Source organism: Tamandua tetradactyla, chromosome 1 (genome assembly GCF_023851605.1).
Source record: "Tamandua tetradactyla isolate mTamTet1 chromosome 1, mTamTet1.pri, whole genome shotgun sequence".
Taxonomy (NCBI): Eukaryota; Metazoa; Chordata; class Mammalia; order Pilosa; family Myrmecophagidae; genus Tamandua; species Tamandua tetradactyla.
In genome coordinates this window covers 103,788,941-103,807,429 of record NC_135327.1, presented here as the reverse complement: position 1 = coordinate 103,807,429, position 18,489 = coordinate 103,788,941, and the positions used below count along the sequence as shown (strand labels likewise).

Genomic DNA, 18,489 nt, shown 5'->3' with positions numbered 1-18,489 from the left:
CCGTTTCTGGAAGGGTGTTCTTGGAAAAAAAACAGTTGTAATTCTAAAAAGAATAACACATCAATAATTAAGTCATTAATGCCCTAGGCTAATAACAAAGGAATGCTATATATTGATAGAGACATAGAGGAGACTTTTTTAAACTGTAGAACAAGCTTAGCAAAATTTTTCTATGTTGATCAGAGAGCAAATAGTTTAGGCTTTGAGAGTCATGTGGTCATTGTCGTGACTACTCCACTTCACCCTCATAACATGAGAGTAGCTGCAGTGTTGTGTACCAATTACACTTCACCTATAAAGTCAGGCAGCAGGCAGGATTTGGCTTGAGGACTGTAGTTTTTACCTTCTGGTGTGGAGGAGCAGGAGGAAAACTAGATGAAGAGGGCATGATAGAGGGGGGAGTTGGCCACCTAAAGATGGCAAGCCTTTAGAAAGTGTAACCCATGAGCCAGTTTTGAGATTTTGCCCAAGGAAGACATAAGAGAGAAAGCAAAGGCTTTCTAGTTAAAGCAAGCTGGAAGCTGCTGCTTACATGCCAAGCCAAAGTGGGTTCTTGTTTGGAAAATAGAGAAATAATAATATTTTAATCACTCAGTTTTCATGAGAAGCAAAAGATATAAAGCTAGATGATAAGGACCCGAAAGCTGTTCTATACTTTCTGGGTTTTACTTTCTTCAAACGTTCATTGAGGGGTTTGCATCAATTGAGCTCCAAGATCCTTTTAAAGTTTAATACATTATGACTGAAATCAGTTTGGAACTGTCCAGCATGGGATGTGCATCATAATTTAGCCTTGCAGGAAGGGCTTTTCTTGTTTGCCATTACAGTCTCATAACCATATGGGAATATTTCCAGTTCGTTCTCCTATACTGTTTAAGCAGTGGTTCTCAATAGGGAGAGTTAGCAGTGAAAAGCCCTCTAGGGTATGCTTTTTCTGTGTCTCCAACAGGATGTGGGTAGGGGCCTGGGCTGCTAGACTTTCTGCAATGTATGGGACAGTCAGGCACAATGAAGAATAACTCTGTGTTTTGAATGAATTTTTATCCTCCCACTGGAAATTTCATCTGCGTTTAAAACCTATTCGTGATTTTCTGGGCATAGACTTAATCCATTTTATGTATAAATACCAGACATTATTATTGTAATATACAACTAATTTTCCAGAAATGTAGCTACCACGTACATTCACGGAATATTATACTTTGTTTTCATCGATAATTTACCAAGAATAAAAGAAAACTTTCAAGAAAATCACATCATTGATGCCAACACCTCTTACAGTATTTTAGTCATAAATATAATGCCCTTGAATAAGTTTTCAAACATATCCATAGTGTTTCCATGTTTGGAAGCATCTGATTACCACATTTTGCATTTTAGTATTGTTTTGCCCTCATAATTGTCTTTATATGATTATATCAGGAAAAATATAACAATACCTTAGAAACTGTGTTAAGTTCTATTACTTATATATTTATTTTCAGATTCTTAAAGAAGATGTTGTTAGACAGTATTAGACGGTGCTCTTTCATCTAACAGGGTCGAAAAATCCTCTTCATCCATTACCCTCAACATCCATTTTCCTAAATTTATTTTGCTTAATACAAGCTAGTGAAGAAGACAGTGCAATTTTGTTTTGAGTTCATTAATGTGGCTATCATAAAGTCTTATGAAATATCTTATTTTTTCAGAAGTCTCCACATTATTAATAAGATGAAACTTTAAATCAACCTTTCTAATCTGCTTCATTTTTTTTGTGTAACTATATGGTTCCCTTCATTTGTAGAAAGACAGTTAGCACCTTCCTGGCCACAAATAATACAGGATGTCTCCCCAGTGTCCTCACACTTACTACTCTGTCAGTAAAACACCGGAGTCTCAGGAGGAGACAGACAGACAGAAACAGCTGTCATTGTCCCGCCAAGTCTTCCTGGAGAAACCTCAATGCTTAGCTTCTACAGTGAGTAAACTTTTGATATAATTAACAAATCATCTGTCCTCAAACTACCAGAAATGATAAAAAGAAGTTCATAGAGTGGTAGGACTTCTGCATTATTTACAAGGGAACAAGAGCCAGTGGTTTATTTTAATGAAGACCTTATTTGCTACCCAAAGCTGGGGAAATTCCCATGTCTTTAAACACCACCCTAAAGTCACATCACCATCTAAGGCCACTCTTCTAAACTCAGACCATGTATCCAACTTGCTATTTGACATCACCAGTTATATATATATATATATATATATATATATATGTATATACTCCAACTCAGTATAACCAAAATGGAATTTATTACATTCCCCAACAAATATTACTTACTTTCCATATCTCAATAAATTGTACAGCCACAGAAACCAGTAATTATCAACAACCTTGGTTGCTATACACTAGAATGACTTGTTTTTCTAAAAACAGATCACCAATACCAGAGCCTCAACTAAATAAATTAAATTAGAATCTTGGGGGTGGGGCTCAGGCATACTTTTTTAAAGCTCCAAGTTGATTATAATATGCTCTCAGAATGGAGAACCAGTATGCATCAGTTTATAACAAAAACATGGAAACAACCTTTGACACCTCCATTTCCTTAACCACTCACTACAGCCAGCACATCAGTAGAAACTGTTACTAGTTCCAAAATAGTTAATGAATTTCTCCACGTTTCTCCCTGCCACTGCTTTAACCCTAATGCAGCTCACCATCACTCATTGCATGCATTAATGCAATAACCACCTCATCGTATTCCTTCACCACCTCTGCCCATCTCTAAGCAATTCTGTCAACAGAAGGATTTAGTCCATGCTATTCCTGTTGCTTGGACTGTTTTCCTTTACTCTTTTCCTGGCTTATTCCTGTTCATTTTCTAAATTCTGGTTTAAAAAGAATCCTTCACAGATGAATGGATTAACAAAACATGGTATATATACACAGTGAAATATTGTTCATGCATATAAGTAAAAACAGTTCTGATACATACGAGAAGATGAAGGGATCTTGAGAACTCAAGGCTGAGCAAGACAATCAAGACACAAAAGGACATCATTTTATGATTCCACTTAAATAGGATATCTAGAACAGACAAATAAATAGAGGCAGATTAGAGCTTATTAGGAGCTAGGGGGAGGGGACAATGGGGAATCATCATTTAGTGGGTACAGAGTTTCTGTTTGGGTTGATGAAAAAGTTTTGGTAATAAATGTAATTGCAACAATGTGGATGCAATTAATGACACTGAAATGTACACATAAAAATAGTTTAAATGGCAAATATTATGTCATATATGCTACCACAATAAAAATAATAATAAACAATACTTCCCTTCCTCCAGGAAACTTCCTCAACCCCTCAAACTTTCTTAGCACCCCATTTATTCACTCCCATAGCCCATTAAGTGTTCTATTTATTTTACTATCATAAGAACTGAATTCTAATGTATGTAATTATTTACTTTTGACCATTACACTCAACTCTAAGGGTAAAAACTGATGAGGAAGAAAAAGAGATGTGGAAAAGGAAAGGAAATTTGATTATACCTGCATTTGTTTTCAGGTCGATCATAATTAGAGGTAACATTTCACACGTATAGTGTATTAGTACATTACATACATTATCTCATTTAAGCTTCAAACAGTTCTTAAGAAGTGGGTTCACAGAGGTCTGCCTAAGAGTCACGTCTGGAAGACCTCTTTTGTTGCTTAGATGTGGCCTTTCTCTCTCTAAGCCCAACTCTGCAAGGGAAATCATTGCCCTCCCCACTACATGGGACCTGACATCCACAGGTGAAAGTCTCCCTGGTGACATGGGAGAGGTAACTCCCAGGGATGAGCTTGGCCCTGGAACATTGTGAGATCAACAATGCCATGCTGACGAAAAGGGGGAAAAGAAGTGTAATAAATAAGGTATCAGTGGCTGAGAGAGTTCAAATAGCATTGAGAGGCTAGTATGGAGGTCACTCTTACGTAAGCTGCAGTTAGATGTTACTACCTATCATAACGTGCCAAATCTCAACCAAAACCATTTCTACCAATCCTAAAGAATCCCCAGGGCCTTATATAAAATTCTATAAAGGTTCCATACACTAGGGTAACTTTTCAGAAACCTACAACCTCCAGATGGGTCCCTGGGCCAGATAAGTCCTGAAATGCAAAGGGGCCAACCTCTTCAGAACATCAGCTAGTTTCATCCCCCTATCCTATATAATCAACAGCCCCTTCCAACATGAAAAAGTTTGAATGGGCATAGCCCAAATACCCCTAAAGAGTGAGAGAAAGATCAAAGGTGATAGTGGAATTATACAGAGAAGATAGGGTTTAACAAAATGAGCATAATTGCTGAATCATTATATTGATATTATTTTAATCTCCAAACCATAGAGCAGCTAGAAATAAAAACCTAAAGTTGTAGAATTGTAACCCATACCAAACTCTGAAATCTGTTCAACAACTAATTGCTGTGAGTTGTTTTAAAATTTATTGCTTTTTTTGTATATATGTTACTTTTTGCAAAATAAAAAAAAAGAGAAAAGGAGGAGTAAAACCAAGAAAATAGGATTTAACAAATGAGTATGATAACTAAATCATTATATTGATATTTCCTTTGGCCTCCAGTATTTTGGATCAGATAGAAGAAAAACGAAAAAATCGTGGAATTGTAACCCATACCAAATTTTAAAATCTGTTCTATAACTACTTGTTAAAATGTACTTGGAAATGTATTAATTTTTTGTATATATGTTTATATTTCCCAATTAAAAAAAAGTTTAAAAATAAAAAATATGACTGAAAAAAAGAAGTAGGTTCAGGTATTCATTCACTCATTCATTAAACAATTTACAGGATGCTACTTGTTCAAACAATCTAGGGCCATATTTCTCAAAGTGTGGTGAGAGGATATGATATGCAGGTTCACCCAGGATGTTTATTTAAGCTGCAGATTTGGATGCTTCACCTCAGCCCTGTTGTATTAGGCTTATTCAATGGGGATAGAGCCTGGATAGCCACATGGTTAATAAGTAGTGCTTCCTATTCAGCCTAAGTTTTACAGCCCCTGCTCTAAGACAAAGCTTCCCACAGGGATGGCATCAGTATATAAAAATACCTGACCCCTTCCTGCATCTAGTAAATTAGAATTCCCACTGGGTAAGACCCAGGTAGGTGTACATTTTAGAAATTTTACAAGTGATTGTGACACTAGCCATCTCTGAATAATGACTACTTTTAGATGCTTAGAGTCTAGTCAAGAGGTGGCTGTTGGGTATGATCTCAATAAAATAAGACAATAATAAAGATGAGTGCACAATTTCAAAAGATTTGATTTTTTAATATTGTTTTGTTTTGTCAATGGCTAGAAAAATATGTCCTAGTCCACAACAAAGAATGCCACTATTGAAACAAGTTCAGAATCAGTAAATCATGTACCCACCATCATCTTGCCCAACTTAAATAAACACATTGTGAAATTTTGATGACATGGCCAAGGAATCCAGGACTTTTGGAAGTGGAGATAATGGCTTAATCTGTTCAAGACATAAGCTTTTTTGAACTATTTCCAATGGAAACCTGCCTTGGTTATGCATATTCTTGAAGAAAATTCAATCTCTCCTAGTCTAGAGACGAAAGTAGAGAAAAGGAGAAGTGAATGACGTGATGTAAGTCTTTAGTTATGGCATTGAACCAAAAATGCACTTTCACAGTGAAGATAAAAATATATGAAACTAAGGGGTGCAAGGATAGTACAATAGCAGAATTCTCGCCAGCCAGGCAGGAGACCCTGGTTTGATTTCCAGTCCATGCACTTCCCCAAAAACAAACAAACAAACAAAATACAACGAAATGAACAAAAATTCAACAAATGGTGCTGCAATAATGGGATACGCATGTGGAAAAATAATGAAATGTGACTATGCCATACAGTATATAAAATATATATATGAAACTGGGAAGAAAAAAATAAGTCCAAAACTTATCTGGAATATCTTGCTCTTTTCAAAGTAATAATAATCATGACCAACATTTAACACTTAGCATGTATACTGAGTACTTTAACAAATGATATCATTTAAGCTTCACAACAATTCTGTGAAGTAAACATTTTCATTCATCCTTGCATGCATTCATTCAACAAATGTTTACATACATCAGCCTTGGCCACTCTGCCTAGCTCTCTGTGAGTATCAGAAATAGAATTATGGGCATATAAGTATATTCCTTGATTGAGGGAACAGACAACATCTACCTATTCAGTAGATGTGTTAACTGAAGACTTTGGGCCACTGAGCTGTGGACAGATTAAATCACTGTCCCAAGTTGACACCACTAGTAAGTCACACAGCCAAGATCTGAACACAGGTGTGTTAACTTGGGGCCACTGCTCTTCATCACCATATGTCCAAGGACCAAAACTAAGTAAAGGATGAACTATGGGAAATTTTCATTTTTATAGGTCAAAAATGTCAAAATGTGACAATTTCATATGCAGCACTCTATACTCATACATCTCTTTTCCATATCTCTTAATTCTTCTTCCATTCCCTAAAAAAATATGCTCCAGGAATTTTTTATGGCTGTTGACTACGCAAAATTTAGAACTGAGAATGAAACCTCATTTCCAAATATTCATATAACTCAGAAACTGTGGATATGCGTGTGTGTGAGTGTGTTTTACAGCTTTATTGAGTTGTAACTGATATAAAATAAGCTACACATAATCGAGGTGTGTATTTCGATCAGTTTTAACATACATATTCATCCACGAATCCAATTCCACAAGATAATGTAATTTCTATCACCCCCAAATGTTTACTTGCACCCCCTTCTATGATCCCTCCATTATACAGGTAACCACTAATCAACTTAATGACCTTAAATGATTTTGCATTTCTAGAACCATGTAGGATGTAACTTTTTTTTAGCCTGGCTTCTTTTACTTGACACAATCATTATGATTATTACTACAACTAGTAGTGGTAGCATGTATGTGTATATGTGTGTATTTCACCAACAACATAGCAACACTAGTCTGAACTGAAAAAAAAGTTTGCTGTTTTGTGAATCAGTAATTTCCTGGGAGGATCCTAAAAGTTTTAAGATCCATTTCTTTCTAACAATATAAATGCAACTCTAAGGAGAAATAACTGTGTGAATATATACACATAAATATGTACATTTCTCTTCAAATATACATCTCTCAAGATCAGAGCTTATCGATCTTGGCACTATTAACATTTTGAGCTACTTAAGAATTTGCCGGCATCTTGTGCATTGTAGGATGTTTGCACCATCCTTGGCCTCTGCCTACTAGATACCAGTAACCCCTTTCAGTTAGGACTATCAAAAATGTCTTCAGGTGTGACCAAATGTCCTCAAGGGAGCAAAATTGCCCCCACTTGTGAACCACTGCTCTTGGCAGACGTAGGAGTGGGTGTGTATATGGATATATGGTGACTAAGAGAAGTTATAGGTATATGTTTTAGTTTACTAATGCTGCTGGAATGCACTATGCCAGAAATGGGTTGACTTTTATAAAGGGGATTTATTAAGTTGCAAGTTTACAGTTCTAAGGCCATGAAAATGTTCAAACCAAGGCATCCAGAGAAACATACTGGAGTCAAGAAAGGCTGATTGCTTTCAGGGTTTCTCTGTCACATAGGAAGACACATGGCAAGGTCTGCTGACTGTATCTCCCAACTTTCAGTTTCAAACAGCTTCCCCAGTGGCATTTTCTTTTTGCATCTCCAACCATCTCTGTGTTGACTCTCAGCTTTTTCTGAAATGGTTCCCTCTGAAAGGTCTCCAGTAAGTGGATTAAGACCCACCTTGAATGGGTGGAGATACATCTCCATAGAAACCACCTAATCAAAAGGTCGCACCCTAAATTATAGGTCTACTCCGACAAGACTGGATTAGGAAAAAGAATATGGCTTTTCTGGGTATGTAACTGTTTCAAACCAGCACAGTAGAAAGGACAAGATAGCAGTTGTGTAGTTACAGACCATGTACTATCGTGATTAGGAATAGATGGAATCACACTGACCACTTGTGAATTTCAGTTCTACTACCAGCTAGCTGTGAGATCTTTAAAATGAAGGTATTTAGTCTTTAAATTCTTTAACTAGATCTTTAAAATAGGAATTTAGTGAGTTTTTATGAGTATTTAACGATAAAGCATTTAAAGCATATGACGTTGTGCTCAGCACTGAGTAACTGCTCAACAACTTTTCTGGTCTCATTTTAGAAGAACCTGACAATTCACTTTTCTATCTCTATTGGTGCCTCTCTCTCTCTCTCTCTGTATTATGTATAGATACATATACATATTATTTGCATATATATCTGCATGTGCAAATGCATATATAAAATAAACCAATGGTATATATGAGTGTATATATGGGGGAAACTTTCTGTTTGAACCACACTAGTATGAATCACACTATAAGGTAAAACGGATGTTAGTCTGATAATTTTTTGGAAAATTAGAATAAGAGGAATTAAGGAGTTAAATAAACTTTGACATTTGTGAAGAATTAGGTAATCAAACATAATAGAATTAAGCATACAAAATCAAACATGGGTTACAAATTTAAAATTATGCAGAATACAACCACATGCATTTAGCACTAAAACTTACTAAAATGACTCACTTCATTTCAAAAATTAATTTATAAATCACTCTTTTCCTAGCTCTCTGTTAAGCACGGATTTATTTTTTATGAAATTTTAGGAACTTACAATTCTTCCAGTTATGGTTTTAAAAATCTTTTCTCTTCAGAAGTATAAAACATGTAAGTTTTATATATGCTAACTAGGCACTCCATATGTCATGACAAAAAGGTGTTTTGGAAAGTATTGGTACTATTGACATTCACTTTTTTCCTTAGCATTTGCCTCTTTCGTATAAATTTTAAATACAGAAATTTATATTTCACAAAGTAAACTTATTCAAAAGTTAAAAAGCCATTTTATAAGTTAAAATAATTTTCTTTCTATCACTATGTAAACTTAATGAAAAATAATTGTCTCAGCAGTTGGTAAAGTGGTATTTACTATTTGTCAACAAAGTAACCTTCATACTATGCAGCCAAGATCCTAGAAAACTCTCCCTTATCTTGAACCAAAGTCTGTCTCCAATACACAATATATTTCTTATTTGATCACTGTAATAATAGAAAATAAGTTGAACATCTCCCTATAGCCATCTATATACACCTGAATTCAACTCTTACACCCCTGCTGTCAGCTTACCTGTATTAGCTAGGGTTCTCTAGAGAAACAGAATCAGCAGGAGCTATCTGTATATATAAAACTTATAAAAGTATCTCACATAACCGTGGGAATGTGGAGTCCAAGGTCTGTAGGGTAGGTGGCAAGCTGGCAACTCTGATGAAGGTCTGCAATGAACTCTTAGGAGAGGCTGGCTGGACAACTGTGGGAATGGAAGAGTCCAAATCCATATGGCAGGCTGTGAAGCTGGTGGCTCTGATGAAGGGTCTGGACAAATTCAACAGGAGAGGCTCACCAACTGACACAGGAAGAAGTGATTGCGCTTCTGAATCCTCTTTAAAAGCCTTCCAGTGATTCAATTGAGCATCACTTATTGCAGAAGACACTCCCCTTAGTTGATTTCAAATGCAATCAGCTGTGAATGCAGCCAACATGATCATGATTTAAGTCCATGAAATGTCCTCATAGCAACAGACAGGCCAGCGCTTGCCTGATGAGATGACCGGACACCACCATCTGGCCAAGTTGACACATGAATTTAACTAATGCAGTTTCCTTCCCCAAAATAAATAATCTTGGCACCTTTAACCATTCATAATTGATATGGTTTCTAGTCTTTTTTGCCTCCTTGGGATTTTCTTTTCAATATTCCTTTTAAAATGTGATGCCCAGCGGTAAAATATATATCAACACACACACACACACACACACACATATATATATATACACATATATAAAAGACACAAATGATTTTATTTGTTTCCCTAAATATTTCTTTATTATATTTACACATATCTTCAAACATTCTGTGATTCAAAATGTTCTGCATCAATATCCTGGAGTATCATTTTTAATATTTCCTTGTCAACTCAATATACTTTTTTATGTTCACTTCAATGTAATATATTTAGACAATGGAAGAGTACATATGGTCCTCCACTTCAAAAATGCATCATTCGCCAACACTATTTACTCCCTCTCTCTTTTGAGACTCTTTCCCTCCTATAAGTTTTCTTCTTTTTCTATCTCCCTTGTCATCTTTATTTGACTCACTAGTGACAGAACCAACTTTGACTTCATAATTTCTTCAGAAGCCACTTGAGAATGGCTTCTATCACAAGCCATTTCTTCACAATGGCTTGTAAACAAGCCATTACAACATCAGAAATTAACCCTTGAGATTTTTCTGCTATTTCTCCACATTTTATGATCACGAGACAACAAAATAAGGTACTAAGATATGGCTGCTTCTCAGTTACAATTAATTTGTTTTAGAGAACCAATACTTCATAACTTAGGAGGGGGATAAAATGGGTCATAGTTCATGGATTTTTTCCAGCATCAAATAATATTGTCTTAAAGCTATTTTGCTTGGAGTGAATATATGACAAAATATTTTTAGATAGGCTCAGGGAAAAAATAATCTATATAAATGTCAATACATTTGTAAAACAGGTATAAATTACTTATTCCAATTTTTACTCTGTTCATAAATATATACAACACCCTTACACACACACACACACACACACACACACACTACTTAACAGAGATCTCACAATATTAGAGTCAAAGAAAATGTTTTCTTTACAGCTGTATGGTATACTAATCAGGCACAGAGGACAAGGTTTAAAAATGTAACTAAGGCAATTTTCTGGAATGATAAAAATGTTCAGTATCTTGGCAGGAATTTAGGCTGTGTACATTTGTCAAATCTTTCAAACTATAAACTTAAGATTTTAAATATTTCACCATGTATAAATTTTACCTTAAAATTACAAAGATATATTGCACTTTCCTTAATGACCATGTTTTACTTAGTGGTTTGAATTAGCGATTTTGGAACTATCTCATGTATATTCTATACTTAAACAAATGAGTAAATATATTGAGTGTAATGGAAGCTAGGTTTCCCACAATTGAAAACGGGAGTTATGTACATTGAAATGGTAAAACAATGCAACATCACTTACGTGGAACTCCAGTCAAAAATGAGTAAGCTGAATGTACTCTTAAAGAACTTCAGACAGCTCTAATGGGGAAGATTTTACAAAATAACTTTGCTTTTTTAATGCGCTTTTCAAAAAGATCAAGGCCAGGGCAGTGCGATGGTGGCTCAGTGGAAGAATTCTCACCACTTGAGAATATATATATATTCTCATCTTGATATATATATATCAAGATCAAGAAACACAAAGACTGAAAAACTGTTCCACATTAAAGGTGACTAAAGAGACACTACTACTAAATGCAATGTGGGATGCTTGACTGAATCTAGGTAGGAAAATAATAGCTATAAAGGACATTATTGGGATAATTGAAAATATTTGAATATAGAATGTGGATTAGATAAGAGTATCATTTAATGTTAAATTTCCTGATTCTGATCATTGCATTACAGTTATGTGAAAGAATATTCTTATTCTTAGAAAACATATGCTGAAATATTTAGGGCAAAATGTCTCCAAATAACTTACAAACAATTAAAATGGATATATGTAAACACATGCATGTATATGCATGTGTGTTTGAATACATACAAAGAGCAAGAGTACAAATAGAGTGAAATATACTAACTGGTAGATCTTGTGCTATTTTTGCAAATTTTATAAGCTTGGAATTATATCTAAATTAAATTTTTTAGAAGTATCAAGTGGTATGGAATGACCCTAAATGCCAAAAAAAAAACTAAAGTTTTGTTGCAACAAGGATTTACTGTGCTATATCTCATTATTTTGTAGTCAAATGAATTGCATAAAATGTGAGATCATAATGGCAGGAATTTTAAACTTACAAATATACAATGAGTTATTTATAATGACATTTTTATCAATGGCATTTTCTTCCCAACATTTTTAGTTCACAAGGAAAAAAACACTTTAGAAAAAGATACCCTAGTTAAAGCATTGGGAATTTTTAGAGACAGAATAATTATGTTTATATCAGTATTTAAGAATGTCTCTATCTGTCAAATGAATGCAAAACATGCATATTTATCAGTTTCAAGGACTCTATACTGGAGCTGTGAGAAAGTGCTTCATTTTGAAACCTGAAACAAGAAGAAATTCAGCTAATTTGGGGTCAAAAATACACTTGCTATATGTCCTTTAAACTTCTGACAAATTATGAAATGCATTTCCACTTTTTTTTTGGCAAAGTCATTCTGTATAGAGGGGTTTCATTTTTCTTCTGTGGTGCGTTATTCATTCTTGTTTCCATTTCTGGTTTTAGATGAAACCTCACTCTTGCTGAGAACACTCACTTTCATATTGTTTTTGAAACCAGATTTTCATGATGAAGCCACAAAACAACTCAGCAATAATACACATTAAAGAAGCATTCTGGTTTGAATTCATATTTAAGCTTTTTGGCAAAAGAATCCACAATAATTTGACAAGTCAGAAGCAGCCTAGCAGACTAAATCTAAAACTTCATTTAAACTCAAATTACTCATCCATCTCCCTACTTACTGATCTCTCAGCATTTTCTCTTTCTTTTTCCTCTCCATTTCCCTCCTCCCCACTCACACTTTTGCTCTTGGCTCTCTCTCTCTCTCTTTTTCTTCTTCTTTCTCTCTTTCTCCCCTTCTTTATTTTCTTCTTCTTAATTGAGTTTTTGAAGAAGTGGAAACTAGGATATAGGTCATAGTCAGGCAGTGGATTTTGCAGAACCATATGGTGGAACCAGAGAACAAACATTACGGCCAATTCCTCAATCAGGGATTTTGTCATCTGAAGTCAGAAGCAGACCCAGACAACTCTGAGTAGTTAGTCACGATCACAAATTCAAGAAAACTCCGTATATATCCACAAACACCCCACTGGTTTTGAATTAAAAGTGTAAACCCCAGGTATTCCCCAGGTGGGGAGGGACAACCCCTTGGAAGTGGGTGAATCCCCACTGGATGTCCCCATTTCTGTTGGGAATCTCAGCTCCTGTTCCCTGCAGGGGGAGCCCCATGGGGTTCTCAATTGCATTCTTCAGACATGGGAACAAAATTGAGAACCCTGCCCTGTTGGGGAAATCTAGAGTGGTCCTCGTTGCTTAACAGGTATAGGAGAAATTAAAGATTGGGGAAACCCTAGGACACTCCCTTTTACTGCTCAAACCCCTTACCTCATAGAGATAATAAATTTTAATTCTTGATATAACAAAGAGACCCATGTGATACTGTCATGAGGTTGTCACTCAGTGCCCAATAAGTAAAGCCAGATAATTATCCTTTCCTAGCTGCTTTTCTTTAGATACATATAATCGCAAATTGGTATTTTATTGATTCCGCATTTATAATAAGGAAGCATTTAGATAATAATGAGTTGAAATACATATACCATCACCACTCAAAGGCTATCTTTAACTGTTTAATGATTTTGTTTGCTGCGCTGATTTTAATCCAAAAATAGCAAAATTGAAATACAGGTACAGAAATGTATTTTATAATTACACATCCAAATATATACATATGCCAACAAAAATATCAACATGCTGGCAAATCATCCCTTCATTTATTCCACAAATTATTATCACTTAATATGTGCTAACATTTCTCCAAGCATACAAACTACTTCCTGGTATAGAGTGATATGCAGCTGCTCTCTCATGAGACCCCTTCCCCCTTCTCCACCCTAAAAGTTTAATTCTTTTTAAAAGTGTAATAAAGCTGTATGCTTTTCATTGTTGCATAATAAATCATCACCAAAATTAGCTAAACAAAAATTATCTTTTATTTCTTGCAATTGTATGGATTGGTTCTATTCCACGTTGTGTTAACAGGGGTCACTCATGTGGCCACATCCATTTGGGAATTTGGCTGGAGTTGGAACTTCCAAGTTGGCTTCATTTGAATTTCTAGCAGTGGGTGCTGGCTGTCAGCTGGGAACCCTTCTCCATGGGACCTCTTACCTTCCAGGGCCTCTTTCTTCAAATGCTTTCCAATAGAGTAACTTGTTCTTCTTTCCATGGTGGCTGGCTTCGAAAAAGTATAAACCCAATGTATAATGCCTATAAGGCCTAGGTTTGAAAGTTGTATTCTACTGGTCAAAAGAAAGCCACAGGCCAGAATAAAGGAAAGGGAAAATTGATTCCACTACTTCTCAGGCAAAGGAGCAAAGTCACACTGCAAAGGGCCTGTGGGATGGGTGGGGTTGTTGTCACCATCATGTGGAACAGTCTACCACACACATAGAATGCTTTTCCTAAGAGCTTATTTCAAAGTTATACTGTTTCTGTGATTTCAAATATTTATGGTTTGCAATATGCAAGCATCCTATAGAATTTCCCTTACTAAAGGGGGGTTTGACTTTGAATCCTAAGCTTTCATCAAAGGCCAAATTATAAATTGCTAAATTGCTAAATATAAATGACCTCATTTGTGTTTCCCCAATAAAAATCCTCATGACAATTTTTTGAGAGCTTCAGGCAGGGGTAGGGGTGGATTATATGCCCTGAAGAACCAGCTGGTTTATTTTCTAATATCAGTGCGAAACATGTATAACCCATCATAGTTCAGTCCTTGCCTTGACTACAAGACAGCATTTTGCAATTTCATCAAAGACCTTGAAATATATAATTATCTATTACTATATTCAATTGTTCCTTTTATTCCATATTAATGTGTTTAGGGATTTTTTCCCCCTTTTCCGTTTTTTGTTTTTTGCCATTTCTTTTTACTATAAGCCACTTATTTTTTCAAGAAGTAAAAATTAAACAGATTTTAAATAATCAAATTGTGTTATCATCTAAAAAGTGAACATAAGATTGATGAACAATGAGGATATTATCCTTACAGTTCAAGAATCCAGAGCTAAGAAATGAGAGCTGAAAAAAGTAACACATCAAAGGTTTCTAATCACTTCTACACAATTATCAGGAAGCAGAGGGAGACACTCAGAATTTTGGAACCAAACTATGCATATTTTTATCATAAAGGTCTTCAAAAGGACTCAGGTAATGTCTTTGGGAAATTTAGGGCTGAAGTACAGATACGGTCCTTTTCAAGAATAGCACAGGAATAAATAAATTTAGCTGCCCTGTATGTATTAATATGCATGTGAACAATCTTACTTTTATAAATAAGCATATTCTTTTAAAAATAGCCAACAACTTTTCATTAAAAGTTGTTTAAACACTTGGTGGAGGAATGTTAGGGAAAATGCAGAGGCTGAATCCAATTTATTTCAAGAAAAGAATAGGAACTCAACTCACTAAACAAACTCAATATTTATGTATTTAAAATGCTGTTGGTTGTGTGCATGGCTCATTTGTCGGTGATATAGGCATGTATTCTGAGTATTAGTACTAACATTCCCTATCTGGACTTATTATATTTGTTTCTAGAGGGTAAAATTTTGCTTTTCCAGATTCTAGAAAATCCTCATTGTATTTTATATGCCTCAATATGCACAATTCTCCGAAACATGGTTATATACAGTATGTAATTGAAATGTGAATAAATCTTACAGCCCCATAACTCACTCAATTCTTCTTGATGGATAAAACTGAAGGGCAATAAGAGAATAACAAAAGACACTACATAATTTATGGATTCCTTAATAGCAAGGCTTGATTTCATTGATGGGTCTAGTTAAATATTGTTTTCCCTTTTAATAAAACAGTACCTACTTCTCCAACCTAGATTTTATGGAAAAAAAATGACTTCAGTATTGATCAAGATAGGCAAATACAACATTCCTTCCTCTTGATCAGTAATATTGGTCATCTTTATCCTTGAGCCCCTAGCAAGTGCTGTTGTAGCTGGCCCTAGATAACCTAAATCATTGCTTCTGACAAAAAGATTTTAGTTGCAAGAGGCAAACCCCACTCAAGCTAAGTAAAACAAAAGATAGCATTCCTGAAGTATTTTAAAATATCCCAGAATCCGAGGACAGAATCTTTTGACCTGGGACTGGAAGATGAGACACCAAGATTACTAAGTTTCTCGGGAACTTCCTGGACTCTTTCACTAGTTTATCTCTACTCTTCTCTGTGCCTATGCTCAATCTGTAATTTTTTTTCTTTATCATCTTCCTCTGCCTAATCATCTTTACCATGGCCCGGTATGGCTACGAGCCCAATTCTGGGTTACCACCAATCAGCTACAGGGCTGAATTCCAGCTGTTCCAGATCCCCCAATACTTCAATTCCAAATTTCTAAAGAAGAAATGTGATTGCTTCTTTCTTTAATATTTGCAATGTGCCTGTCATGGCAGGTTACCATAGACATAAATATGTCAGCCTATGGATTCACTTAGCCGTCACTGTAGTAAGGTAGAGTCACGCTCAAATGGAGCTGTGGGTATAGCAGATAACGGCTTACATGTGTAGTGGCATTTACTGAATATGTACCTTGTATGTAACATATAAGAATCACTGTTTCCATATATATAAAAGCAGTAATGCTTATTCATTATTTGGCTTATCTGGTCTCAAGTTCCATTTACAGGAGCAAATGAGTTAATAAAAAAGAAGGCACTTGGGCAATGATAAAGCATTGGAATACAACCAATAAAAATAGCATATATCTAATATCAATCAAATTGTTAGTGAGGAGACAAATTACAGATAAAAACTGTAGGCACTCTCAAGCTGTTGGAGGACTTCACATAGCTTTCAATTTTCAATTGTATCTTAGTGGAACTCAAACGTCTGATAGAATTCTTAAGTACTTTTCTTTCTTCCCTGGTCTTTCAAGTCATAGTAACCCTTCTAGAGAAAATGAAGAGATGACTCTTTAATCCTGATATACGTGGTTGGGAATAAACACTGATGTTAAATCTTCTTAAATGTTCCTATTATTGCAGATGTTTATTTGGCTGGGAATTGGGGTGCCTGCATTGGCTTTTCTTTGTGTCCCTATTTATATTTGATTTTTCTTTAGCTACTGCCAGTTCTGGTGGTTTATTCTGTACTTTCCATTTTCTATAAAACTAGCCCTGGGAGGACTTGAAGACAACATGGTCTAGAGGAGAAGGAAAGCAGTAAAGAGTCCAATCCAGGAGGGCAGACGGGCTCCATCCAATGGTTTGTGAAAACAAAAGGCACTCCGTTGAAAAATAAGAGAGTCAGATGCTTGATTCCTACTTTTGTTCCTTTTTATTATTCATTTTGGGCTGAATGCTACATTCAAAATATCTTTAGAATCCCAAGAAAGTTCTGAGCCCCCAGCATGGGCATAATTCAGCCTTTGTCAGTGAGAGGGCTGCTTGTCCAATTATTTCAGAGTGCTATATTTTTTTACTTACTAATTAAATAAACCTTTGACCATGTTAGCATTTTATATTTATATATTACCATCATTCTCCTTAGCAATAATTGTCTTTGGGAGCTATTTATTTCAACCAGTCAGCAACACAGAGTATAAATTTAGCTAGGATTCAAAAAAGAAAAAAGTTTCCTACAGAATTTGATCAGCAGGGCAGGCCATGGTGGCTCAGCAGGCAGAGTGCTCGCCTGCCATGCTGGAGGCCCGGGTTTGATTCCTGGTGTCTGCCCATGTTAAAAAATAAAAAATAAAATCAGATCAGCAAATATGGAACACCAGCCTTTCTTTTTTTTTTCTGTGTAAATGTTAAATATGTTACCCACAATGAAACATTCATGAAACATTCAGGATCAATAAAACCCTTACAATGAATGATACAAAACAATTATATTATTTTAAAAGGAAGGCTGATTTTTAAAATATTTTTAAGCACTGTTTTGAATAAAGCATTGAGTTTGTAACAATAAAGGTTTACAAATTCCAAAAGGATAATTGCTTCCACATAACAGAAATTCTTTGGGGGAGACGGGTATCTAGACCAGAAAAAGTAACTACTGGTATATGTAATATAACATTAATGTAAATAATCAGTGCCAAATAAATAAGGAAGAATGAGTGTTCTACCACTTCAGATAAAAAGAGTCTTGAAGGATGAGAAATATTTGAGGAAATAACAGAGCATTTCAGCCAGGTATAATAGCTCTAGCAAAGACGCAGAGATAAAGTTCCACAGGTTGAGGTAAGAGAATTGGTGCAAGATATTGAGAAATCTGCTTAGAGCTACTTTGTACTGGACATACAGGAAGCACTATGTACACTTGCTCCCAAAAACCACTAAGCAATGACAGCAGGAAAAAAAAAGTACAAAAGGAAAACCACAAAGAAAAAGGTGGCAGCAGTTAATAAAAAATTTTGAGAGATTTCTTAAGTAGAGAATAAAGAGAATAAGATTGAGAAAGAAACCAAAAGAGTGAAACCCACACTCCACAAAAACAACCACGGGGTGGGGA

General features: G+C 35.4%; 1 protein-coding gene across 2 annotated transcripts in view; it reads right to left on the bottom strand.

The window, feature by feature from the left end:
• The window catches only part of MACC1 (MET transcriptional regulator MACC1), a 209,932-nt gene that overhangs the window by 155,566 nt on the left and 35,877 nt on the right, over positions 1-18,489 (bottom strand). Inside the window, exons 1-2 of one of the 2 annotated variants that reach the window (XM_077122238.1) lie at positions 3,535-3,773; positions 2,979-3,070 (exon numbers count right to left, since the gene is read on the bottom strand). The gene's annotated coding sequence lies outside the window, so the exon portion shown is untranslated. Of the gene's footprint in view, positions 1-2,978; positions 3,071-3,534; positions 3,774-18,489 lie in introns of those variants that run through there. The other variant, XM_077122236.1, reaches the window with a different exon arrangement.